The sequence below is a fragment of the Anomaloglossus baeobatrachus genome, chromosome 9 (genome assembly GCF_048569485.1).
Source record: "Anomaloglossus baeobatrachus isolate aAnoBae1 chromosome 9, aAnoBae1.hap1, whole genome shotgun sequence".
NCBI classification, from domain to species: Eukaryota; Metazoa; Chordata; class Amphibia; order Anura; family Aromobatidae; genus Anomaloglossus; species Anomaloglossus baeobatrachus.
The window spans coordinates 183,501,359-183,526,100 of NC_134361.1; the positions used below are offsets into that span (position 1 = coordinate 183,501,359).

At 54.4% G+C, this 24,742-nt stretch overlaps 1 protein-coding gene and 1 long non-coding RNA gene across 2 annotated transcripts in view; one reads left to right on the forward strand and one right to left on the reverse strand.

Annotated features, from left to right (window-relative positions):
- Window positions 1-709, reverse strand: part of GTF3C3 (general transcription factor IIIC subunit 3) — a 111,952-nt gene extending 111,243 nt beyond the window's left edge. The window contains exon 1 of the mRNA XM_075324096.1: window positions 654-709. The gene's annotated coding sequence lies outside the window, so the exon portion shown is untranslated. The remainder of the gene's footprint in view (window positions 1-653) is intronic.
- Window positions 710-742: 33 nt separating this feature from the next.
- Window positions 743-12,940, forward strand: LOC142250635 (uncharacterized). The gene is made up of 2 exons (XR_012725242.1): window positions 743-831; window positions 12,736-12,940. It is a non-coding gene; the product is annotated as an uncharacterized LOC142250635 (long non-coding RNA).
- The last annotated feature ends 11,802 nt before the right edge of the window (window positions 12,941-24,742 follow it).

Below are 24,742 nucleotides of genomic sequence, written 5' to 3' on the forward strand. Positions count from 1 at the left end.
TCCTCTCCCGCACCGTCTCCAGACTCCTCTCCCGCACCGTCTCCAGACTCCTCTCCCGCGGCGTCTCCAGACTCCTCTCCCGCACCGTCTCCAGACTCCTCTCCCGCACCGTCTCCAGACTCCTCTCCCGCACCGTCTCCAGACTCCTCTCCCGCACCGTCTCCAGACTCCTCTCCCGCACCGTCTCCAGACTCCTCTCCCGCGGCGTCTCCAGACTCCTCTCCCGCGGCGTCTCCAGACTCCTCTCCCGCACCTGCGGCGTTTGTGCCGTGATTTCTATTTGTGGTGATCAATTCTGATACTGACTAAATCAAGATGCTTTGAAAATGTTGTCTCCATATTGTTTCCGTGTCCGTCCTGTGATCGCCATCATCTCACCACTTGTCCTTCTTGGTAATGGGATACATCACCGAGGAGATAATAATACAAGAAGACAGAAGAGAAGACCGTTATTACATGCAACTGCTGGGATATAACACTACATGGACACATTACACTGAGGGGCACTGGAGGAGGCAATATTAGCGCAGTAATAAGGACTCTGTGCACACTGATAGCATCCTGCACAGAGCAGCCGCAGTATGACGCCCCCTGCTGTACAATGCCGCACACTGTCCGCTCCCTGTGCACTCAGTGCCGGGCAGAGCGCCTACCTCCATCCCCGCCAGCAGTACCGCGACACGCACGGACGTCAGATCACGTGCTGCTGGAAGGATGATCACGTGACACGATCCAGAACTGACGTCTCCATATCACGTGACAGCGTCGGATTCATTTCAAACAAACTAGAATGAATGACGGCTGAGTGCGGCCGTGACGGGAGATGAGAGCGTACGTCACTGGTGATAAACAGGAGGAGAGCGGGGGGTGCGCGCCTGTAGTGAGGGGGCCGGGGGGTGCGCGCCTGTAGTGAGGGGGCTGGGGGGTGCGCGCCTGTAGTGAGGGGGCCGGGGGGTGTTCGTCTGTAGTGAGGGGGCTGGGGGGTGCGCGTCTGTAGTGAGGGGGACGGGGGGTGCGCGCCTGTAGTGAGGGGGCCGGGGGGTGCGCGCCTGTAGTGAGGGGTACGGGGGGTGCGCGCCTGTAGTGAGGGGGCCGGGGGGTGTTCGTCTGTAGTGAGGGGGCTGGGGGGTGCGCGTCTGTAGTGAGGGGGACGGGGGGTGCGCGCCTGTAGTGAGGGGGCCGGGGGGTGCGCGCCTGTAGTGAGGGGTACGGGGGGTGCGCGCCTGTAGTGAGGGGGCCGGGGGGGTGCGCGCCTGTAGTGAGGGGGCCGGGGGGTGTTCGTCTGTAGTGAGGGGGCTGGGGGGGTGCGCGTCTGTAGTGAGGGGGCCGGGGGGTGCGCGCCTGTAGTGAGGGGGCCGGGGGGTGCGCGCCTGTAGTGAGGGGGTCGGGGGGTGTTCGTCTGTAGTGAGGGGGCCGGGGGGTGGTCGTCTGTAGTGAGGGGGCCGGGGGGTGCGCGCCTGTAGTGAGGGGGCCGGGGGGTGCGCGCCTGTAGTGAGGGGGCCGGGGGGTGCGCGTCTGTAGTGAGGGGGCCGGGGGGGTGCACGCCTGTAGTGAGGGGGCCGGGGGGGTGCGCGCCTGTAGTGAGGGGGCCGGGGGGTGCGCGCCTGTAGTGAGGGGGCCGGAGGGTGCGCGCCTGTAGTGAGGGGGCCGGGGGGTGCGCGTCTGTAGTGAGGGGGCCGGGGGGGTGCGCGCCTGTAGTGAGGGGGCCGGGGGGTGCGCGTCTGTAGTGAGGGGGCCGGGGGGGTGCACGCCTGTAGTGAGGGGGCCGGGGGGTGCGCGCCTGTAGTGAGGGGGCCGGGGGGTGCGCGCCTGTAGTGAGGGGGCCGGAGGGTGCGCGCCTGTAGTGAGGGGGCCGGGGGGTGCGCGCCTGTAGTGAGGGGGCTGGGGGGTGCGCGCCTGTAGTGAGGGGGCCGGGGGGTGCGCGCCTGTAGTGAGGGGGCCGGGGGGTGCGCGCCTGTAGTGAGGGGGACGGGGGGTGCGCGTCTGTAGTGAGGGGGCCGGAGGGTGTTCGTCTGTAGTGAGGGGGCCGGGCGGTGCGCGCCTGTTGTGAGGGGGACGGGGGGGGGGTGCTCGTCTGTAGTGAGGGGGCCAAGCGGTGCGCGCCTGTTGTGAGGGGGACGGGGGGTGCGTGTCTGTAGTGAGGGGGCCGGAGGGTGTTCGTCTGTAGTGAGGGGGACGGGGGGGGGTGCTCGTCTGTAGTGAGGGGGACGGGGGGTGCGCGCCTGTAGTGAGGGGGACGGGGGCGGTGCGCGCCTGTAGTGAGGGGGACGGGGGGTGCGCGCCTGTAGTGAGGGGGACGGGGGGTGCGCGTCTGTAGTGAGGGGGCCGGGGGGTGCGCGTCTGTAGTGAGGGGGCCGGGGGGTGCGCGTCTGTAGTGAGGGGGCCGGGGGGGGTGCGCGCCTGTAGTGAGGGGGACGGGGGGGGGGTGCTCGTCTGTAGTGAGGGGGACGGGGGGTGCGCGCCTGTAGTGAGGGGGACGGGGGCGGTGCGCGCCTGTAGTGAGGGGGACGGGGGGTGCGCGCCTGTAGTGAGGGGGACGGGGGGTGCGCGTCTGTAGTGAGGGGGCCGGGGGGTGCGCGTCTGTAGTGAGGGGGCCGGGGGGTGCGCGTCTGTAGTGAGGGGGCCGGGGGGGTGCGCGCCTGTAGTGAGGGGGCCGGGGGGGTGCGCGCCTGTAGTGAGGGGGCCGGGGGGTGCGCGCCTGTAGTGAGGGGGCCGGGGGGTGCGCGCCTGTAGTGAGGGGGCCGGAGGGTGCGCGCCTGTAGTGAGGGGGCCGGAGGGTGCGCGCCTGTAGTGAGGGGGCCGGGGGGTGCGCGCCTGTAGTGAGGGGGCCGGGGGGTGCGCGCCTGTAGTGAGGGGGCCGGGGGGTGCGCGCCTGTAGTGAGGGGGCCGGGGGTTGCGCGCCTGTAGTGAGGGGGACGGGGGGTGCGCGCCTGTAGTGAGGGGGACGGGGGGTGCGCGTCTGTAGTGAGGGGGCCGGAGGGTGTTCGTCTGTAGTGAGGGGGCCGGAGGGTGTTCGTCTGTAGTGAGGGGGCCGGGGGGTGCGCGCCTGTAGTGAGGGGGCCGGGGGGTGCGTGCCTGTAGTGAGGGGGCCGGGGGGTGCGCGCCTGTAGTGAGGGGGCCGGGGGGTGCGCGCCTGTAGTGAGGGGGCCGGGGGGGTGCGCGCCTGTAGTGAGGGGGCCGGGGGGTGCGCGTCTGTAGTGAGGGGGCCGGGGGGTGCGCGTCTGTAGTGAGGGGGCCGGAGGGTGTTCGTCTGTAGTGAGGGGGCCGGGGGGTGCGCGCCTGTAGTGAGGGGGCCGGGGGGTGCGCGCCTGTAGTGAGGGGGCCGGGGGGTGCGCGCCTGTAGTGAGGGGGCCGGGGGGTGCGCGCCTGTAGTGAGGGGGCCGGGGGGTGCGCGTCTGTAGTGAGGGGGCCGGGGGGTGCGCGTCTGTAGTGAGGGGGCCGGGGGGTGCGCGCCTGTAGTGAGGGGGACGGGGGGTGCGCGTCTGTAGTGAGGGGGCCGGAGGGTGTTCGTCTGTAGTGAGGGGGCCGGACGGTGCGCGCATGTAGTGAGGGGGCCGGGGGGTGCGCGCCTGTAGTGAGGGGGCCGGGGAGTGCGCGCCTGTAGTGAAAAATGAAAATAGTTTCTTCCCTCCAAGTGTTATATACATGTATTTCAACACAGGTAAAAGGCAAAATAAAGCCTACCTCAATGCAGCCCCGACTGCACCCTCCTGGTTCCTGTACAGACTAGTATCCCTTGCTACACAGCCCCTAATGGCTCCTGCGCAGGCTGGAATATCCCTTTGCCGCAACACTAGATGAACCACAACTTACACCTATCTGCCTGTCACGGTCATCAAGTTGTTCTTCATATTTTCTGAGGAGCCAGAGGGGAGGTTGCTACACACTATAAACCTAGTTAGGAAAAGAGTGCAGAGATAGGCAGGGACCCAAGGTGAGGAAACATAAAACATGGCTGAAGAGTGAAAGGTGAAAGAGCAAGGCAAGCTAGGGTAGCCTCCTACACACCTAACAGGAGAAAGGTGTAGGTAAGCTAAATAAGAAAGCACAGAGCAAATACCACACACACAGGTCTCTAAGGGTTAGTTCACACTTTCGTTGTTTTGCTTCTGTCGCAATCCGTCACCTTGAGGAATTACGGTATCTTGCAACATATTTTGCAGGAATCCATTTTTTTCCCCATATTTCTATTTGCGACGGATGGCCTTGCGTTGCATCTGCCGCATGTTGAATTAGTCGAGGAATGACTGACCGTCAGGCAGGGGCAACGCTGAATGTAACGATTTTTGGAGCGGCAAAAAACGGACTCCGCAGGATTCCGTCGCCATCCGTCAAAAGCTATAATGGATGTCTATGGTGCTGGATTCTGTCGTAATCCGTCACACAACGGAATCCAGTGCCGGATTCCGTCATGCTCTACTGCCCAGCATGTCTGGCACTCCCATTGGGTTGTCCCAAACACAAATAGATCACGACGGATCCGTCAAAAAATGGACACACAGCGGATGTAACGGACGCGACGGATCAGTTTTTTCACAGGATTCCTGTGAACGGAATCCTTTGAAATAACACATCCGTTGCGTCAGTTGACATCTCAAAAACGACGCATTTGTGGTTGCGGCGCAACGACGGACCTAGCGGATTTAAAACAACGAAAGTGTGAATGTAGCCTAACAGACAAACATCCATAGCAGTGAGGCTGGAATTCCTTAGCAGAATCTACATAGGAAAATAATCAGTAGAGAAGGCTAGTATCAGGAGAGTGTAAATAGTCCCACCCTAGGATGTGATAGGACAGAGAAAATGAGCAAATGGGAACGCCTAACTGTAAACCAAAAGGAGAGGAGCAAAAGTAAAAGACTATTAGCATTTGGACAGGGACTGACCAGGCTGTGGCTCAGCAGGGAAGGAAGCTGACCACGCAGCACAAGGTCACCAGATCGAGTCCCAAACCTGAAGCATGACATCAGGCATGAGGACATAGTCTCCAGTCTCTCTGTGACTGCTGAATCGTGACACAGTGCGGTATCCCCCAGTTTTCAGCCAGTTACAAGCTCTTATATGTGCTATTGTTACACTTACATTGGGAGAAGCTGAACGCGTCTTGTAGGCACATGACTGCAAGTGTGCGAAAAAAGCGTATATACAGTTATGTGACGGCCAACTTGCACTGTGGAAACCAGGGAATCGTAAAACATGCACACCACACGCTATTACAATTTGGCATACCGTATATACTCGTGTATAAGCTGAGGTGCCTCCCTCGGGATATACTCAAGTGAGGGCCCACTTCTGGATTAGAAGACTCATTTTTTCCCCTAAAACCGAGAGGGAAATCGGGGTGCGTCTTATAATCTGGATAAAGCTTACCGGGTCAGCGGAGTGGGATCGCAGGACAGAGTGTCGGCGATACTGTGGCTCGGGGATGTTGCGGTGGTGTCGCAGCTCCGGAGGGTCGGCGATACTGGGTGCTCATTGGTGTCATGGCGGGCACCATTGAACCTGCTGGCGGACTCCGTTGAGCTTGCCGGTAGTTGATGCAATAGACTTCAATAAAATGGTTGCGGAAGCGGCACGTGCGCAGATTGAGATCTCGGCTTTTAGAGATCTCAATCTGGGCATTCACCGCTTCCGTGGCCATTTTCTTGAAGTCTATCGCATCAACCACAAGCTGGCTCCATGGAGTACGCCAGCAGGTTCAATGGGGCCCGCCATGACACCAATGAGCACCCAGTATCGCCGACCCTCCTGAGCCGCGACAACTCCGAGCCTGAAGTATTGCCAAACTTCTGTCCTAGGACCCTCCTGAGTCGAGGACACCTCTGAGCCCACAGCATTGCTGACCCAGCCTTCTGAGCCGCTCTATCTCCACCGCCGCGCTGCCCTTGTGAGCTAATATAAGACATGTTAGGATTAGAACACAGACCCCTATTTTAACATTAAAAAAAAAATTCTTTATCGTTCCTTTGGGAGACCGAGACCATGGGTGTTTAGCTTCTGCCTCCGGAGGACACACAAAGTACTACACTTAAAAGTGTAGCTCCTCCCTCTGAGCTTATACACCCCCTGGTAGCCAGTCCTAGCCAGTTTATTGCTTTGTGTCAGGAGGCATACATCCACACATGCATTCTCATCTGATTTGTTTGACTTTTGGAAAGAGTTTGAAGAAAAGCGGGTCCATGTCTGGACTCCCGGCATGTCCCTTCTCACCCCACTGTGTCGGCGGTGTTGTTAAGGTTGATTTACAAGGCTGCAGCCTTACATGCCGCGCTCCTTCACCATCCCTTCTGGGCTCTGGCTTGAAGTGGGAGCCAGCACGGTCTCCATGCCTGGCAGGAGTCCGGTCTCCATCCACAGCCCCTTGAGGATTCTGCTGGACCGGAGCACTCATCCCCAGGGATATGGCCCTGCGTCTCAGCAGCTAAGTACCTGAGACGTTTATGTTGGGGGTCCCGGTTCTTTATTGTAAGGGGAGAGTATGCTGTATGTGATTGTTTTAACTTTTCCGGCGGGTTCTCTAGCTTTTGCCTGAGAACCGCGCCGATGGTGCCTGCTTGTCGGCCTCGCCGCTTAAATTTAGGCCCCGGCTTCGCCAGAGGCCTAGTTTCATTTTCCTGCCCTCACATGTCACTCATGCAGAGGGACAGGTTTGGCTCCTCCCGGCGGCCGTTCTACACAGGGGAGGGACACTCCCCACTGCTGGGGCGTCCCTCCTTCCCTGCAGGTCTCTATAGCCCTCCAGTTCCCGCTCTTTTATAGGAACGCCCCCTAGTCCATTTCTCAGGCAGAGTTCACTCTGCTCTGGGACATCCTGCATTCTGCATCTCTGCTGAGGTGCTGCGCACTGGGGACCGGGCTTCGGGATCTGGAGGGCACACAACACCGCGCTCAGCGGTCTGGTAAGCCACAGCCGGTCTCTGGTTGTGGACCTCTGTATATTCTCCCTGGGGTTCATTTTCTGCAAAGCCCCCACTCCAGCAGCATGTCTCACACGAGGAGCAAGGCTCCAAAGCTTTATTCTGCATGCACTGCATGTAAGCTCCTGCTGCCTGAGCCGAGCATTTATCCACACTGTGATGGTTGCTCTAACTTGGCGGTGCCACAGCCTGGAGTCTCACCCCCAGTGGTCTCTCAGGCTGCTGCTGCACCTGTGACTGAACCCCCGGCCTGGGTAGAGTCCTTTTCTAGGTCCATATCCCAGTCATTTGCTGAGTCCATGGGGCTTTTGTCCAGGACTTTGATGAATATGCATCAGCCCCCCTCACAGGGTGCCTCTAATACTCTTGACAGAGGATTCCTATCCTCTGACCTCCGTCCATCGGAGCTCACGGAGGATTCATCATCTGATCCCAGACCCCGTCCTTCTAAGAGAAGGCGCAGGGTTTCCTCCCCCTCCCCATCCCACGGCTCTGTCTCAAGAGCTGACTCGCAAGATGAGGAGTTTGCCCTTACGGGGGGCTCGGAGGCTATGTATCCCATCGATTTCTCTGAGGGTGACTCAGATCTTAGTGATTTGATTGCTTCTATTAATTCTGTGCTGGATCTCAATCCGCCAGTGTCAGAGGAGCAACTCTCTTTGGCAGAAAAACATCAGTTTACCTCGCCTAAGAGAGTAAAGAGTGTGTTCTTTAACCACTCCAGTTTTCAGACCGCTGTGACCAAACCCAGGGCCTGCCCTGACAAACGCTTTCCAAAGCGTGGTTCTGATGACCGGTTTCCATTTCCACCTGAGGTGATCAAGGAGTGGTCTCACTCCCCAAAGGTAGACCCTCCGGTGTCTAGGCTATCAGCCCGGACCGTTCTGTCGGTGGCTGATGGCACCTCACTTAAGGATTCCACTGACCGTCAGATTGACCTTCTGGCCAAATCTGTGTATGAAGCTGCGGGGGCCGCGTTTTCCCCGACTTTTGCAGCAGTGTGGGCTCTCAAAGCCATCTCTGCTTCTCTGGAGGAGATGCATTCCCTCACCAAGGAATCTATGTTTGAGATGGTTACCTTAACTTCTCAGGCTTCAGCTTTTTCATCTTATGCCATGTCTGCCATGCTAGAGGCTGCTCACGGCACTGCGGTGGCTTCAGCTAATGCTCTTGTTATCCGCAGGATTTTGTGGCTTTGAGAGTGGAAGGCAGATGCTTCTTCCAAGAGGTTTCTTGCTGGGCTCCCTTTTGCTGGTTCACGGCTGTTTGGTGAACAGCTGGAGGAAATCATTAAAGAAGCTACTGGCGGGAAGAGTACTTCCATGCCACAAACCAAGACCAGGAAACCCGCCCAGGGTAGGAATCAATCGAGGTTTCGTTCCTCCAACTGGTCATCCTCTAAGCCTTCCGCCTCGTCCGCTAACTCAGCCAAGGATCAGAAATCCAACTGGCGCCCAAAAGCGCATCCGCAGAAGTCCGCAGGAGGTTCTGCCACTAAGGCAGCTTCCTCATGACTCTCGGCCCGCTCCAGCCACGTTCTTAGTCGGTGGCAGTCTCTCCCACTTTGGCGACGCTTGGTTAAAGCAAGTCTCCGATCAGTGGGTGAGAGACATCATATCTCACGGCTACAGGATAGAATTCTCTTCCAGCCCGCCAAACAGATTTTTTCTCTCAACTCCCCCCTGCTCCAAGGCCGCCGCCTTCTCGCAGGCCATGGCGTCATTGCAGGCAAACGGAGTGATTGTCCCAGTTCCCGTCAGGTACGGTTCAGAGGTTTTTACTCAAATCTCTTCCTAGTTCCAAAAAAGGACGGTACCTTCCGGCCCATCCTGGATCTCAAGCTTCTCAACAAGCATGTGCGGGTGCGGCATTTTCGCATGGAGTCTCTGCGATCAGTCATTGCCTCTATGACCCAAGGGGATTTCCTGGCGTCCATCGACATCAGAGATGCCTATCTACATGTGCCAATCGCAGTGTCACATCAGCGTTGGTTACGTTTTGCGATAGGAGAGGATCATTTCCAATTCGTGGCTCTCCCCTTCGGGTTAGCCACGGCCCCTCGGGTATTCACCAAGGTCATGGCGGCAGTGATTGCGGTCCTGCACCTCCAAGGGTTAGCAGTGCTTCCTTATCTGGACGACCTTCTAGTCAAGGCTCCATCCAGCGCAGACTGTCAGCGGAGTGTTTCGCTCACTCTCGCCACCCTAGCCCAATTCGGGTGGATTGTCAATCTTCCCAAATCCACTCTGACTCCGACCCAGAGTCTCACGTACCTAGGGATGCAGTTCGAGACTTTGCCGGCACTTGTGAAGTTGCCCTTAATCAAACAGCAGTCTCTCCGGCTAGCGGTGCGCTCTCTCCTGAGGCCCCGCCGTTATTCCCTCAGTCGCCTGATGCAGGTGCTGGGTCAAATGGTGGCCTCCATGGAGGCGGTTCCCTTTGCCCAGTTCCATCTGCGTCCTCTGCAGCTGGACATACTCCGCTGTTGGGACAAGCGGCCTTCCTCCTTACAGAGGTTAGTGGCTCTGACGCCACGGACCAGGAGCTCTCTTCAGTGATGGCTTCGACCCCTCTCCCTGTCCCAAGGGCGCTCCTTCCTGACTCCGTCCTGGGTGATTCTCACCACGGATGCCAGCCTATCCGGCTGGGGAGCGGTACATCTCCACCACAGAGCACAGGGCACTTGGACTCCGTCCGAGTCAGCCCTTTCAATCAATGTGCTGGAAACCAGAGCTGTGCTTCTAACTCTCCTAGCCTTTCACCACCTGTTGGCGGGCAGGCACATTCGAGTCCAGTCAGACAACGCGACAGCGGTTGCCTACATCAATCACCAAGGCGGGACACGCAGCCGCCTGGCAATGTTGGAGGTCCAACGCATTCTTCAATGGGCGGAGGACTCCAAGTCCACCATATCCGCAGTCCACATCCCTGGCGTAGAAAACTGGGAGGCAGATTATCTCAGCCGTCAATCCGTGGACGGTGGCGAGTGGTCCCTGCACCCGGCAGTGTTTCAGTCAATCTGCCGCAAGTGGGGCACTCCGGACGTGGACCTAATGGCATCCCGTCACAACAACAAGGTTCCGGTTTACGTGGCTCGCTCCCACGATCCTCAGGCCTTCGCCGCGGACGCTCTGGTTCAAGACTGGTCCCAGTTTCGTCTGTCCTACGTGTTTTCCCCTCTAGCTCTCTTGCCCAGAGTCCTGCGCAAGATCAGAATGGAGGGCCGTCGAGTCATCCTCATTGCATCGGACTGGCCCAGGCGAGCTTGGTATCCGGACCTGCTCCAACTGTCCGTGGAGATGCCGTGGCATCTTCCGGACCGTCCAGACCTGCTCTCGCAAGGTCCGTTTTTCCGCCCGAATTCTGCGGCACTCAAATTGACGGCGTGGCTCTTGAGTCCTGGATTTTGACGGCTTCTGGTATTCCTCCTGAAGTCATCTCCAGTATGACTCGGGCCCATAAGTCTTCCTCCGTCAAGATCTATCACAGGACTTGGAAAATTTTCCTGTCCTGGTGTCGCTCTTCCGGCCATTCTCCTTGGCCATTCTCGTTGCCAACCCTTCTGTCTTTTTTACAGTTCGGTCTGCAGCTAGGACTGTCCCTCAACTCTCAAGGGACAAGTCTCAGCGTTATCAGTGCTGTTCCAGCGGCGTCTCGCCCGGCTGGCTCAGGTCCGCACCTTCATGCAAGGTGCGTCTCACATCATTCCGCCTTATCGGCGGCCCTTGGATCCCTGGGACCTTAACTTGGTCCTCACGGTATTGCAGAAACCCCCTTTCGAGCCCCTTAGGGAGGTTTCTTTGTATCGTCTTTCTCAAAAGGTGGCCTTTCTAGTTGCCATAACTTCTCTCAGGAGAGTCTCTGATTTGGCTGCGCTCTCCTCGGAGTCACCTTTTTTGGTTTTTCACCAAGACAAGGTAGTTCTCCGTCCGACCCCGGACTTTCTTCCTAAGGTGGTCTCTCCCTTCCACCTTAACCAGGATATTTCCTTGCCTTCCTTCTGTCCGGCCCCTGTTCATCGCTTTGAGAAAGCGCTGCATACTCTAGATCTGGTGCGTGCTCTCCGGATTTATGTGTCTCGCACCGCTGCGCTTAGGCGGTGCACCTCTCTTTTTGTGCTAACCACAGGGCGGCGCAAGGGTCTCTCTGCTTCTAAGCCGACCTTGGCCCGTTGGATTAGATCGACCATTTCGGACGCCTACCAGACTACTCAGGTGCCTCCCCCGCCGGAGATCAAAGCACACTCGACCAGAGCTGTCGGTGCCTCTTGGGCTTTTAGGCACCAGGCTACGGCTCAACAAGTCTGTCAGGCTGCCACTTGGACTAGCCTGCATACCTTTTCGAAGCACTACCAAGTGCATGCTCATGCTTCGGCAGATGCGAGCTTGGGCAGACGCATCCTTCAGGCGGCTGTCGCCCACTTGTGAAGTTAGGCTCCGCCTACTTCTTAGTTTTTTCTGTTTATTCCCACCCAGGGACTGCTTTGGAACGTCCCATGGTCTGGGTCTCCCAAAGGAACGATAAAGAAAAAGAGAATTTTCTTACTTACCGTAAATTCTTTTTCTTATAGTTCCGTATTGGGAGACCCAGCACCCTCCCTGTTGCCTGTTGGCAATTTTCTTGTTCCGTGTGTTATCACCGGCTGTTGTCGTGGACAGAGTCTCCGGTTGTTCCGGTTCTTACTCGGTTCTACTTGTGGGTGGCTATTCTCCTTCAGCTTTTGCACTAAACTGGCTAGGACTGGCTACCAGGGGATGTATAAGTTCAGAGGGAGGAGCTACACTTTTAAGTGTAGTACTTTGTGTGTCCTCCGGAGGCAGAAGCTAAACACCCATGGTCTGGGTCTCCCAATACGGAACTATAAGAAAAAGAATTTACGGTAAGTAACAAAATTCTCTTTTTTTTTTACTTTTCTTTCTCTAAAATTAGGGTGCGTCTTATAATCCTAGGCTTATACTCGAGTCAATAAGCTTTCACAGTTTTTTTGGTAAAATTAAGGGCCTTGGCTTATACTCGAGTATATACGGTAATCGTAAAATCTGTGCAGCGTGAGATTGAGGGGTTTTCATAGCTGAGGAGCAAAATACAAGTGTTACACCAAGCACAATGGCAAGTGTCGGAGAAGGAGGAGTTCTGGGTTGGGGGGAACTCCTCCTTGGATCTGGCTGTCTGGGCTCCTGCTGCTGACATCCGCACGATTGCACTTTATTGGTGGGTACTTATATCTAATGGTGACTACTATGCTCTGTGAGTTAGGTCATTTATGCATGTGACACTTTAAAACCCTAATTTGGCATGCAGGCACCCTGCTATGGAAATATATATGCACTGACACTTTAATATAGTCTTCTGCCTGCAGCTTTTTCTTTTACTCTATTTGTATTTACTATCTTTATGTACCCATCTCTTTCAATTAGAGCTATCCATTATATGTGCCCGCACCCAGTTCCCATGTCTGTATGTTTTTCATCACTTAACGTTTTATGTATATCCACTTGAACCCCCTTTTGTTCCCCTTTTGACAATAAAATATTTTGCACTATTTATTCCTCTTTCCTCCTGTTTTTTACATGTTTACATGGAATTTGTGCTTGCGGCATGTGACCTATGGATGGTGCTTTGACCGCAGCAGCTATGATTAGTATGGTACCATGGAGTTTTTCTAACTTAATAAGCAAGTGTGAATGTAGCCTAACTAGTACATTGCCACTGTAGTTATAAAGTTGCTTTTTTGGTACGTGCCCACATAGCAATAAATACACAATGGCGTCTTGGACCTGTCAGTTTCCTTTAAAGTATTCTAACTTTTTTTTTTTAGCTAGAGCTAGATTGCCTTGAAGAAAAAAGCCAAGGTAATTGGAACATAAAATGAAGCAAGAAGCGGCACTGAAGCGTTACGGATGGGCCTGACCTGGGAGGGCTGACCAGGAGCGCCGGGCCCAGCTGCACCGTCTCCACTCCAGACATGTTTATACATACCGATAAAATGCAATCTGCAATAAATATCCCTTTGAAATTGTGTATATTAGCTGTCATCTTGTATATTCTCTCTGCTCTAAACAAACACGATGTGATCCCCGAGTGTATGTTACTGGTTTTTTGTAATGCCTTTCTCTGGCTTGTCTTTTATTTGGGTTGCTAGATATGCATCTCACATGTTTTTATTATTTTTGTAAGCAATGTATAAAAACTATGACAAAATTAGACTGGATTTTTCGGCAAATAAGACAACATAACTGCTTTGCCTTAGTTTGGGGTCTCTTAGCATCAGAGAGGGGAGTCGTCCTCTATAGTTTTTGTTTGGAAACTTTTTCCAAAATTCTGCTTGTTTTTCTCAGGTGTGGGAAGGATCTTTCCTGTGTCTTGCTATTATAGTGAGCACCAAAAGCGTAGGATATCTCTATCCTGCAGCTCCCTCCCCCCTCTCACAGCATGCTGTCTTCTGCAGCTTCATCCCACCGCTTCAACAATGAACTCACTGCTGTTTCTCCAGTTTTTTTTTGAGCAATTGACTCCTTTTCATACGTTTTATGTGACACTAGTCACTACACAGATGAGTCATTAGGCAGGGTAGTCAAATGTTCAAGGGTGAGATGCCAGGAGAACACGTCTCATTTAAAGGGATAGACCAAAGCGTAGTCAGGTCACAGTCCAGAGTCAGGGCAGCGGATCAGAGCAAAAGGACAAGGAAGAAATAAGATCAAATGAGGTTAGAGGTCTGATAGCAAAAGATCAATCCACAGATAACTGAGAAGGAAGCACCACTGAGCAGAAGGCTAAGACTGGCAGTGCTCTTTGATAAATTGCTCAGTTAAGTAGGTGGGCAATTTCTGAGAACACTTGCAGAAACTCAGCACCTCCCAATATGAGATTGGATGACTGAGCTGTCACTCAAAACACTGACAGCTCAGCACACCCCAGCTCCAGGTTGGATGACTGAGCTGTCTTTCTCCCAACTGACTGCTGAGCACGCCCAAATAACAGCAGAGGAATCGTGACTCTTTATTACTTGAGACTTATGCTGTATACCTTTTGTTGCACTTTTTAAGTTGTCTTTGTTTATTAAGTCTTTTATTAATTTTTGCTCCACAAGTTCGCTTATCCAGATATTTAGACAAATTCATGACTTACAATTTTTACCAATTGTCGCTTTTTTTGGGTGGGGGAGTGGGGGTCACATCTCCCTCCAGTACCTGCCTAGTACTCCTGTACTAGTAGCTAAGGGATTGGAGGCCACAGGCAGACAGGAGGCAGGTAGCAAAGGGATTGGAGGCTGCAAGCAGACAGGAGGCAGGTAGCAGAGGGATTTGAGTCATCAGGCAGTCAGGAGGCAGGTAGCTGAGGAATTGAAGGCCGCAAGCGGAGAGGAGGCACTTACTTGAGGGATTGGATGCCATAATCAGACAGGTAGCAGAGAGATTGGAGGCCTCAGGCAGTCAGTAGGCAGGTAGCTGAGGGATTGGAGGCCACAAGCAGAAAGGATAGCTCCCGTGTATGAGAGAGTCGGCTGAGCAATCGCTCCTGTGTATGAGAAAGTCAGCCAAGCAATCGCTCCTGTCTGAGAGAGTCGTCCGAGCAATTAGTTATGTGTATGAGAGAGTTGGCCAAGCAATCGCTCCTGTATGAAAGAGTTGGCCGAGCAATGGCTCCTATGTGTGAGAGAGTCGACCGAGCAATGGCTCCTGTGTATAGTCGGCCGAGCAATCGCTTCTATGTATAGAGAGTCGGCCAAGCAATCGCTCCTGTCTGAGAGAGTCGTCCGAGCAATTAGTCCTGTGTATGAGAGAGTCAGCCAAGGAATCACTCCTGTATGAAAGAGTTGGCCAAGTAATCGCTCCTGTGTGTGAGAGAGTCGACCGAGCAATGGCTCCTGTGTATGAGAGAGTCGGCCGAGCAATGACTCCTGTGTATAGAAAGTCGGCCGAGCAATCGCTCCTATGACAGATAGTCAGCCGAGCAATCGCTCCTGTGTATGAGAGAGTCGGCCGAGCAATCGCTCCTGTGTACGAGAGAGTCGGCCAAGCAATCCCTCCTGTGTACGAGAGAGTCGGCCGAGCAATCACTTCTGTGTATGAGAGAGTCGGACGAGCAATCACTTCTGTGTATGAGAGAGTCGGACGAGCAATCACTTCTGTGTATGAGAGAGTCAGCCGAGCAATCGCTCCTGTGTATGAGAGAGTCGGACGAGCAATCACTTCTGTGTATGAGAGAGTCAGCCGAGCAATCGCTCCTGTGTATGAGAGAGTCAGCCGAGCAATCGCTCCTGTGTATGAGAGAGTCAGCCGAGCAATCACTCCTGTGTATGAGAGAGTCGGCCGAGCAAACGCTCCTGTGTATGAGAGAGTCAGCCGAGCAATCGCTCCTGTGTACAAGAGAGTCAGCTGAGCAATCGCTCCTGTGTATGAGAGAGTCGGCCGAGCAATCGCTCCTGTGTATGAGAGAGTCAGCCGAGCAATCGCTCCTGTGTATGAGAGAGTCAGCCGAGCAATCGCTCCTGTGTACAAGAGAGTCAGCTGAGCAATCACTCCTGTGTATGAGAGAGTCGGCCGAGCAATTGCTCCTGTGTATGAGAGAGTCAGCCGAGCAATCGCTCCTGTTTATGAGAGAGTCAGCCGAGCAATCGCTCCTGTGTATGAGAGAGTCAGCCGAGCAATCGCTCCTGTGTATGAGAGAGTCAGCCGAGCAATCGCTCCTGTGTATGAGAGAGTCAGCCGAGCAATCGCTCCTGTGTATGAGAGAGTCGGCCGAGCAATCGCTCCTGTGTATGAGAGAGTCAGCCGAGCGATCGCTCCTGTGTATGAGAGAGTCAGCCGAGCGATCGCTCCTGTGTATGAGAGAGTCAGCCGAGCAATCGTTCCTGTGTATGAGAGACTCAGCCGAGCAATCGCTCCTGTGTATGAGAGAGTCAGCCGAGCAATCGCTCCTGTGTATGAGAGAGTCAGCCGAGCGATCGCTCCTGTGTATGAGAGAGTCAGCTGAGCGATCGCTCCTGTGTATGAGAGAGTCAGCTGAGCGATCGCTCCTGTGTATGAGAGAGTCAGCTGAGCGATCGCTCCTGTGTATGAGAGAGTCGGACGAGTAATCGCTCCTGTGTATGAGAGACTCAGCCGAGCGATCGCTGCTGTGTATGAGAGAGTCGGCCGAGCAATTCCTCCTGTGTATGAGGGAGTCAGCCGAGCAAATGTAGCACCGCTGAGCCAGTCAGGGCACTACCAGGAACTGCATCTTCTTGGCGATGCAGGACCTAACCCCTGGGACCTGGAGTACTAGTGCCGATACCACCAAAGCATAACCAAAATCCTAGTTATTCACTTCACACTGGGTCTAAGGGGTTAATCAAGTAAGGGGATGGTCGCCTAGAGTTAGGAATGAGTCCAGGGATTAGCCATCCTGGTAGGAGGGGACAGAGAGAACCGTGGCACACAGAGAGGTGTGCGGATATGCTCGAGCTGGGTCCGTGCAACGGTGACCCGGGGGCACAGGAGAGAGGTCGCCAGGGATGGGTACGGACAAGTACCGCTGGGACCGGAGCACACACGGGGTACAGGGCCCTAGATCAGGCGCCAGTTCTGCACGGCTTGATGATCACCTGCACGGTGAGGAGACCTTCATGGACTTCACCGAACCAAATAATCCGGGGGCATCAGCAGTAAACTAGGATCGGGGTTCGGAGACTTACATCCCCACAGGGTCCGCACTGCCCGCCATGCGGAGGAGACTGATACCCCAAAAGGGACAGTCGGGCCCCTAAACGCTTTATGCCACGGGGACCCAATCAACAGAGAGTGCCGGGGACAGAGCAACCTGGGTCACTACATTGGCACTGATACTCCTGGGACCTGAACTGGTCATCCACGGGTCGGAGTAAGTAGAGACTGTTCACTACAACCTTGTGTGGTCTCCGTTATTGCCCTTCACATCTCCCAGGCACCTGCGGAGGGCCCAACATCATTGCTTCAACTACCACCAGCCCTGGGAGTACCCACATTCAGCAGCGGTGGTTCTCTACCCTTAACCGCAACCCGCAGGTGGCGTCATGTACATTAACTTTCACCCCTACTGTAAATAATTCCCTTTTTACAAGAGAAGCCCCAGGACACAGGACCGGGCAATGGCCACCAGAGTGACATTCCCATTTGCAACCACCCGGGACCGAGTACCCCCTTCCCTGGGCGACACACAATCACTCCTATATATGAGAGAGTCAACCGAGCAATCGTTCCTGTGTATGAGAGAGTCGGCCGAGCAATCTGCCAAAGCATCATTCAGCTATCAGGCATCTTGTGTGTATAGCCTTCCTGCCAGCTCTCACCACTACTACGTCCCAGCAAGGGGGTATCACAAGTGTATCCCGTGTGATAGACAATCATGAGGTTTCTGGCTATAGAAGGTCACAGCATTTGGCTGCACAGAATGCTCCCTGACTTTCTATTGTTCCTGCTGTCAGTATACATTGGTATAGGTAGCTTTCCTGCTGGATTCATCTCTCCCCCTTTTGGATTCAGCAGGAACTCGACTTCCATCCAGCTGTTGAATGTCAGTATTCTCTTGGTGCTTAAATACCCCTTTCTTCCTTGGACTGTTGCTGGTGATATTTTTAGTTCCTTCAAGCTTTGATTGCAAACAGGTGGCTTGTTCTCCTCTGTGGTATCATTGCTGAAAGCTGTGCTGAATTTCTACCTGAGTGATAAATAGTTTATGCTTTTCCTCCTTGTGTCTTCTATAGTGTTTAGTGGGGTTGACAAAGAGCTCATCCCATCTGTTTCCTATTTAGAGTCCAGCAGTAGGGATAACCAGGGTTAGGTATCCGACTCGGCGCATAGCTGCGGAACCTTTCTAGGGTGGTGAGGGACCCCAGGGACCAGCAGTAGGTTTGGTCAGGGGTCACCATCTTCCCCTTCCCTATACACAGGGTCCCTTTCTGGTGCTGGGGATATTTTTAGTTCCTAGCTGTGCGATTGGTACTTCTGTGTACCTAGCTTGATGGGGGCACTATGTGATCAGATAATTCTCAAGATCCTTCTAAGCAAGGAATGTCCAAAACCGCAAAAATCACTCAGAGCGGCAGCCACAAGCACACCTCGGCACTGACTGACAGCCGACACTGGAGTGCATTAGTGCAGAGAAGGTTAACGCTATTAAGGCAAGTTAATAGCGTTATGGTACCTGACAGGTGGAGCTATAATGTCAGTGTACAGAGTTACACAGAAGTGCTGATGTGAGTTTATTCTGCATGTGAACAGCTCCCCCTGGTGGTATAATTTATTATTCAGTGGATTTGATACCAGATTCCACAATACAATCTACATAGATCTCTTAGGGGTACTTTGCACGCTGCGACATCGCAGGCCGATGCTGCGATGCCGAGCGCGATAGTCCCCGCCCCCGTCGCAGCAGCGATATCCTTGTGATAGCTGCCGTAGCGAACATTATCGCTACGGCAGCTTCACATGGACTCACCTGCCCTGCGACCGTCGCTCTGGCCGGCGACCCGCCTCCTTGTTAAGGGGGCGATCGTGCGGCCTCACTGCAACGTCACACGGCAGGCGGCCAATCGGAGCGGAGGGGCGGAGATGAGTGGGATGTAAACATCCCGCCCACCTCCTTCCTTCCGCATATCCTACGGAAGCCGCAGTGACGCCGGTAGGAGATGTTCCTCGCTCCTGCGGCTTCACACACAGCGATGTGTGCTGCCACAGGAGCGAGGAACAGCATCGGACTGTCACGTCAGCGTAATTATGGATTACGCCGACGCTGCACCGATGATACGATTGCGACGCTTTTGCGCTCGTTAATCGTATCATCGAGCCTTTACACACTACGATGTCGCATGCGATGCCGGAAGTGCGTCATTTTCAATTTGACCCCACCAACATCGCACCTGCGATATCGTAGTGTGCAAAGCCCGCCTTAGACCTGATGAGGATGGTGTTCTAATCTGATACTGAGAATTCATGCCAACATGGCTGTTCCATACTTTTTGAGAATTTTCCTGCCCAAGATTAAAATGAGAATTTTATGTGTTCATCTCAAGCTGGACTCGTAAAATGCACCACTTAGGGGCGTAATTAGACGACTATATAAATTGGATATATGTAACACCCAGGGATATGGGGTACTCGGTCCCGGGCAGTGTCTCTATTGGGAATGTCACGGTGATGGCCGTTACCCGGTTTCGTGCCCTGTGCCCTTTTTGTAATGGGACATATTTACAGGGGATTGGTGAATAAAGTTATTCGTGGCGCCACTTGCGGTGTTGCAGCTAAGTGTAGGGAGCCGCCGCTGCAGAATGTCCTTACTGGGGCTGATGGTATCAGCAGCTAGTATGGTAGTCCTTCCGCAAGTAGGGTATTGCCCCAGCGGGTGTATGGTGTGGTGGACGTTGGAAGAAGGAGTCCAGACAGGTGTTCAGTACAACTGGTTTACTCACTTTTCGGGTATTAATTGGTTGCCCGAGGTCGGCTGGTTTTGCCTCCAGGTCCCCTTCGTCCCAGTGCCAGTCTTGTTCTCTGGTACCTTCTTCCCCTGCATCTGTCTCTGGTAAGTGGGTCCCCGTAGTATGGAACACTGGGGTTCCCCAGTCTGTGGTTTGTCTGCCTGACGGTAGCGTGAACCCTGTGTGGTTGGAGTCTCTTGGTCCTGTCCCCGGTTCTCCCTTTGCTACTGAGTCTTCGGATTCTTTAGGGTCAGCAAAGTCCTTGATGGTCCCCTTTGCTGTGCAGGTGTTAATAGGTCGGCTTGAAGCTTTTTCCTGTCCTTGGGACCTGTACCCTGTTGGTGCATAGTTCTGGGAGTACTCCACCGGCAACCACTTCTCCTGGGTACCAGGTCACCGTCAACCCGAGTCAGGGATTCACTTCACTTCCACCTTTACACTTCCACAGTCAACTCTGAACTGACTACTCTGCACAGTCTGCCCCTCCCACCTGGTCAACTAGTCGACTGGAGTGGCTCCACCTCTAGGCGGCCATCCATGGTCCCACCCTAGCTAGGTACCATTATATGGGGGATTGTTGGGGAAAACTGGGATTACCTGGGTTTTTGGTGTTACCGGCACAGGGGTTCTGGGTCCCTAAGGGGGTAGGCCCTGCATCCTGGTGGGGATGCAGAACCTTGAAGCACCCTGAGGTGTTCAGGGGTGCTACATTCCCCCTTGGTTAATTCCAGCACGTCATCGGGCTCCAAGGAAAACTAGTTACACATTTTTTGCTTTTTATTTTCAACAGGTAAAACATTACAGGTTCATCCCATGCAGGGGAGGTGCATCACTTAAACGTTACAACCTGGGTATCCCTCCCTGCACACACCACCCAAAGATCCTGGTCCCAGAACCCTTCTCAAGAGGCAGGTCACCGGTTTCACTGGTGACCAGGTCTCGGCCGCCTCTGCCGCAGACCTTTCCTGCACCCGGCCTCTCATGGTGGCAGTGCACACAGCAATGTCCGCTGGATGGGTGTACCCTGGTGGGGCACAACTGGTGCAATTATTTACAAGACGCAAGTTTGTGTTGGCTGTTGCCAGTCCTGCAGCGTGGGTCCATGTTTATCAAAACATTAACTGGTAACTTTCAGATCAGGAACAGTTTAAACAACCATAACAACAAACTGGTAGCATATCAGGTCATGGCTACCATGGTGCTTGGTAGAGACCATCAGGTTCACTTGGCCTCCTGGGATCAGCACTCAGAGTCCGCTCCCATGTGATGACTGCTGACTTCCCGCTACCTGGCTCAGGGTAGCTCACTGCCGGAGCCCCGACAGCGACTGGGCACAGTACCTGGGGAAGATCGTCAGCACTGGTGGCGGCCTCCTCCGCAGCTCTTGATGACGTCATCGCCTGTGCTGCGATCACTGGATTAGAGGGTGCTTGCTCCTTCTCCAGCGGAGAAGGTGATGCGACCGTTCTGGTCTTGCAGGGGACGCTGGCAACACTTGGTCCTTCTCCAGCAGAGAAGGTTATGCGACCACTTCTGGTCTCTCTGGCTTTGGCGGTGACACGGTCTGGTCGAGGATGGATCCCGGTAGCTGGATCGGTGCACCCTGGTCAAGCAGCACTCCACTTTCTTGAGCCCGCATAGCTGCCACCACCTCCATCATCTCCGCCCTCCACTCCTCGACTCACTGCAAGTACTCCACTCGCAGAGTCCAGCACAGCCACTGGACCTCCGCCTCCAGCCTTTCCGCGGTCCAGGTCCCTGGTTGAACGGGGACCCTGGCACAATTCTCTGGAGCAGACATGTTGTCAGTAATAGTCCTGGAGGCATTGAGGCATTCTGGTGCAGGGCCTCCGGGCTCCCTGCTTCCGGTTTTGTTTTTACATTCTGGATACTCCCAGGGGGCAGGGCTTTCTTTTCGCACCTTTTAATCTGCTGTGGCACAGTTATTTTTCACAGCAAAATAGCGGCGGTTTTTCAAACAATAAAGTTCAGTCCGTATAATACAGTTTTGAAGACACACGTCACCCAGTTTGACCGGGTCCAGTTCAATCCTGTTCATAGCGCCAGGAAAAAGAGTTGTAGCAGCCAGGGATATGGGGTACTCGGTCCCGGGCAATGTCTTTATTGAGAATGTCACGGTGGTGGCCGTTACCTGGTTCTGTGCCCTGGGCTGTTTTTGTAATGGGGGATATTTACAGGGGATTGGTGACGCCGGTAGGAGATGTTCCTCGCTCCTGCGGCTTCACACACAGCGATGTGTGCTGCCACAGGAGCGAGGAACAGCATCGGACTGTCACGTCAGCGTAATTATGGATTACGCCGACGCTGCACCGATGATACGATTGCGACGCTTTTGCGCTCGTTAATCGTATCATCGAGCCTTTACACACTACGATGTCGCATGCGATGCCGGAAGTGCGTCATTTTCAATTTGACCCCACCAACATCGCACCTGCGATATCGTAGTGTGCAAAGCCCGCCTTAGACCTGATGAGGATGGTGTTCTAATCTGATACTGAGAATTCATGCCAACATGGCTGTTCCATACTTTTTGAGAATTTTCCTGCCCAAGATTAAAATGAGAATTTTATGTGTTCATCTCAAGCTGGACTCGTAAAATGCACCACTTAGGGGCGTAATTAGACGACTATATAAATTGGATATATGTAACACCCAGGGATATGGGGTACTCGGTCCCGGGCAGTGTCTCTATTGGGAATGTCACGGTGATGGCCGTTACCCGGTTTCGTGCCCTGTGCCCTTTTTGTAATGGGACATATTTACAGGGGATTGGTGAATAAAGTTATTCGTGGCGCCACTTGCGGTGTTGCAGCTAAGTGTAGGGAGCCGCCGCTGCAGAATGTCCTTACTGGGGCTGATGGTATCAGCAGCTAGTATGGTAGTCCTTCCGCAAGTAGGGTATTGCCCCAGCGGGTGTATGGTGTGGTGGACGTTGGAAGAAGGAGTCCAGACAGGTGTTCAGTACAACTGGTTTACTCACTTTTCGGGTATTAATTGGTTGCCCGAGGTCGGCTGGTTTTGCCTCCAGGTCCCCTTCGTCCCAGTGCCAGTCTTGTTCTCTGGTACCTTCTTCCCCTGCATCTGTCTCTGGTAAGTGGGTCCCCGTAGTATGGAACACTGGGGTTCCCCAGTCTGTGGTTTGTCTGCCTGACGGTAGCGTGAACCCTGTGTGGTTGGAGTCTCTTGGTCCTGTCCCCGGTTCTCCCTTTGCTACTGAGTCTTCGGATTCTTTAGGGTCAGCAAAGTCCTTGATGGTCCCCTTTGCTGTGCAGGTGTTAATAGGTCGGCTTGAAGCTTTTTCCTGTCCTTGGGACCTGTACCCTGTTGGTGCATAGTTCTGGGAGTACTCCACCGGCAACCACTTCTCCTGGGTACCAGGTCACCGTCAACCCGAGTCAGGGATTCACTTCACTTCCACCTTTACACTTCCACAGTCAACTCTGAACTGACTACTCTGCACAGTCTGCCCCTCCCACCTGGTCAACTAGTCGACTGGAGTGGCTCCACCTCTAGGCGGCCATCCATGGTCCCACCCTAGCTAGGTACCATTATATGGGGGATTGTTGGGGAAAACTGGGATTACCTGGGTTTTTGGTGTTACCGGCACAGGGGTTCTGGGTCCCTAAGGGGGTAGGCCCTGCATCCTGGTGGGGATGCAGAACCTTGAAGCACCCTGAGGTGTTCAGGGGTGCTACATTCCCCCTTGGTTAATTCCAGCACGTCATCGGGCTCCAAGGAAAACTAGTTACACATTTTTTGCTTTTTATTTTCAACAGGTAAAACATTACAGGTTCATCCCATGCAGGGGAGGTGCATCACTTAAACGTTACAACCTGGGTATCCCTCCCTGCACACACCACCCAAAGATCCTGGTCCCAGAACCCTTCTCAAGAGGCAGGTCACCGGTTTCACTGGTGACCAGGTCTCGGCCGCCTCTGCCGCAGACCTTTCCTGCACCCGGCCTCTCATGGTGGCAGTGCACACAGCAATGTCCGCTGGATGGGTGTACCCTGGTGGGGCACAACTGGTGCAATTATTTACAAGACGCAAGTTTGTGTTGGCTGTTGCCAGTCCTGCAGCGTGGGTCCATGTTTATCAAAACATTAACTGGTAACTTTCAGATCAGGAACAGTTTAAACAACCATAACAACAAACTGGTAGCATATCAGGTCATGGCTACCATGGTGCTTGGTAGAGACCATCAGGTTCACTTGGCCTCCTGGGATCAGCACTCAGAGTCCGCTCCCATGTGATGACTGCTGACTTCCCGCTACCTGGCTCAGGGTAGCTCACTGCCGGAGCCCCGACAGCGACTGGGCACAGTACCTGGGGAAGATCGTCAGCACTGGTGGCGGCCTCCTCCGCAGCTCTTGATGACGTCATCGCCTGTGCTGCGATCACTGGATTAGAGGGTGCTTGCTCCTTCTCCAGCGGAGAAGGTGATGCGACCGTTCTGGTCTTGCAGGGGACGCTGGCAACACTTGGTCCTTCTCCAGCAGAGAAGGTTATGCGACCACTTCTGGTCTCTCTGGCTTTGGCGGTGACACGGTCTGGTCGAGGATGGATCCCGGTAGCTGGATCGGTGCACCCTGGTCAAGCAGCACTCCACTTTCTTGAGCCCGCATAGCTGCCACCACCTCCATCATCTCCGCCCTCCACTCCTCGACTCACTGCAAGTACTCCACTCGCAGAGTCCAGCACAGCCACTGGACCTCCGCCTCCAGCCTTTCCGCGGTCCAGGTCCCTGGTTGAACGGGGACCCTGGCACAATTCTCTGGAGCAGACATGTTGTCAGTAATAGTCCTGGAGGCATTGAGGCATTCTGGTGCAGGGCCTCCGGGCTCCCTGCTTCCGGTTTTGTTTTTACATTCTGGATACTCCCAGGGGGCAGGGCTTTCTTTTCGCACCTTTTAATCTGCTGTGGCACAGTTATTTTTCACAGCAAAATAGCGGCGGTTTTTCAAACAATAAAGTTCAGTCCGTATAATACAGTTTTGAAGACAAACGTCACCCAGTTTGACCGGGTCCAGTTCAATCCTGTTCATAGCGCCAGGAAAAAGAGTTGTAGCAGCCAGGGATATGGGGTACTCGGTCCCGGGCAATGTCTTTATTGGGAATGTCACGGTGGTGGCCGTTACCTGGTTCTGTGCCCTGGGCTGTTTTTGTAATGGGGGATATTTACAGGGGATTGGTGAATAAAGTTATTCGTGACACCACTTGCGGTGTTGCGGCTAAGTGTAGGGAACCGCCGCTGCAGAATGTCCTTACTGGGGCTGATGGTATGAGCAGCTAGTATGGTAGTCCTTCCGCAAGTAGGGTATTGCCCCAGCGGGTGTATGGTGCGGTGGACGTCGGAAGAAGGAGTCCA